Source organism: Petromyzon marinus, unplaced genomic scaffold (genome assembly GCF_048934315.1).
Source record: "Petromyzon marinus isolate PM22_M1 ecotype Great Lakes invasive population unplaced genomic scaffold, UKy_Petmar_22M1.pri1.0 PM_G_Scaffold_26, whole genome shotgun sequence".
NCBI lineage: Eukaryota > Metazoa > Chordata > Hyperoartia > Petromyzontiformes > Petromyzontidae > Petromyzon > Petromyzon marinus.
The window spans coordinates 642,501-645,000 of record NW_027422828.1 but is presented as its reverse complement, the minus strand read 5'-3'; the positions used below and the strand labels follow the sequence as shown (position 1 = coordinate 645,000).

Sequence of the window (2,500 nt, the reverse complement as noted above, 5' to 3'; positions counted from 1 at the left end):
GTCCCCTCTAAGCTCTAAAGTAACAAATACGACGTGTTAAAAAAAAAACTAACAATAAAAAAAAGAACCAAGACTCCGTCTTGGAAAATAACAATCTAAATTGTGGAAAATAGTAAAATGAAATAAAAACCGACTTCACCTTCGAAAATAACAAAATCAATCTAAAACAAATGACATCTTAAAACAAAACTATTATTTGTTTCGGAGGTTGTCTATGACTGTTCATAGACCGCATAATTTCCACAGAACATTCTCAGAATATCAAGAGAGAAAAGCAGCGTTCTGCGGGAAATCATCTTGGCCAGTGATGTCGTTCTGGGTTTGGTCAGGCCCAGGGAGGTAAGTACCTCGTTATTCTCAAGGGGCCACTTTCCTCTTGCCCCAACCGGGAATCCAAAGAATGTGACCTTGCTAGCCTTCGTCAGCACTTTGACTTGATCACCAAGAGGGGTATAGTACGAAACTTTGTGCGAGGCAGCATCTGACAAGGTATTCTTTGAAAGCTCAAAACGGACGGTGACATCGATCACAACCGCCTCCTCATCTTTTGCAAACACGAGGTCAGGCTTTCTCATCTCTCCCGTCTCGGATATGAACCGTGGCTATTTGTATACAGACCAGCCCAATCTAGCCGCTTCGTCTGCCAGAATGTTACTGATCTTGTTATGTCGCGCAATTCTTGCTTTCTGTACTGCAGGACATTGACCGAGAATGTGCGAAAGGGACTCGAGTCTGGCAGAGCATTTCCTGCAGGAACGTAGGGCCCCATCTCTGCCTCTGTTCAAGCTTTCTCTTGTTGGGTAAATATTTGCCCTTAGTTGTAGTGCTGCGATAAAGAAGCATTGTTTAAAGCCGCACCATGGCCTCAACCAAGCATTACTGATTCTATCATGCGCAAAGTTTACAATGCCCCTTCCTTGAACCGGCTTTTCGCACCATCTCTGAAATTCATGCTCCCTCCAATCGCAGGGTCTCGGATATACAGGTTCTTTTGACACCGAGTCCCTGAGAACGAATGTTGGGATTGCATCACTGTCACCCCCTGCTCGTACCCACAAATTACGGTATTCTTCCTCCATACCCTGCGAGGACACAATATTACGGGTGATAGCATCGGACGAGTTTGCTATACGTTGCAGCCTTCTAACTTGAACCGAAGGGATTGTTTTTTCCAGTTTCAAGATGGCAAGGCCTCCGTCTCGGGCTCTGGCATATAACAGTCCATCACAAGTTGAAGCGGGAAGGTGGAGCCATCCTTTTACCGCCTTTCTAATCTCTTGGTCCAACCCACGGAGAGTTGATTGCTTGCAGTCCGAGTGGTCTGCAGGATATAACAATCTGGGTAGGGCATAGGCATTGAGTAGTTCAACCTTCTGAGTTGGCTTCAGAGGCGCCTCATCGATTTTCGAGATCCATGTCTTTAGCTGACAATGTAGATCAGGCTGTATAGTGCCAGTCCAAGGGCCAATTTTCAGACCAAGGTATTTCGTTGATTCATCAGGTTGGATCATATGGACATCTTTATTTTTGATAGTCCATGGGTCGCAGTTGTTCACCGTATATGAATCTTTGGTTGGGCTTATCATGAAGCCCTGGCACTTTCTGGCCTGAACCTCCAATCCCGATAGCCCACAAAATGATTCCAAGATCGCTAGATTGGCGGCCATACCAACCCAAGATTCGCTCACCAACACCAAATCATCAGCAAACGCAAGAGCTGTCACGTGGTCGGTATCAATGGAGTACCCAACTCCGTGTGACTCTAGGGTGCATATCAAAGGGTCCATGGCAAGATTGAAGAGCAGGGGTGACATGGGGTCACCCTGTTTGACACCAACACGTATGCTAATTTCTCGAGTCGACTCGCCATTGCTTTTGAACGAGGTCGTACACCGATCGTAGGCGTTCTGGATGATGCCCACCACGTGTTCATCTACTTTCTTGTGCCTTAACACCCATAAAATATGAGCATGCGAAACCGAGTCAAAAGCTTTCGCTATGTCGATGAACATGACAGCCAACGGCCTGTGCAATTTCTTAGCGTGTCTCATAAGGTCCTGTAGCACCTTAAGATTTTCAGAGCAGCCAGATGCCGCTATAAAACCACGCTGCCTTGGGTTTAAGGGACAAGCACGAGCAAGACGTGCAGTCATTATTCTGGAAAATAATCTCAGAATCATTGAACCAATCGTTATTGGTCTCCAGTTCCCCAATTCTTTCAGCTTTTCATCATCCATAACCTTAGGAATAAGAATCGTCCTATTCTTTTTCAACTCTTTGGGAATAATTCCTGTAATCATCCATGCATTAAATAGGGCTGTCAGTGTCCGACCCTCGGGGTCGGCAGCACAGATTGCAGCCCTTGTTAGGCCATCTGGCCCAGCTGCTGACGTTGGTTTAATGGCCCGTATGGCAGTCTGAACTTCCTCCACCGAAATTAGGGGCTCAAAGTATTCGTTATTTGCAACACCTGATGACTTAAATTGGCCCAGGCCATTGA

General features: G+C 46.0%; 1 pseudogene; it reads right to left on the bottom strand.

Moving 5' to 3' along the window:
* Window positions 1-2,500, bottom strand: part of LOC142913815 (28S ribosomal RNA) — a 10,599-nt pseudogene that overhangs the window by 3,664 nt on the left and 4,435 nt on the right.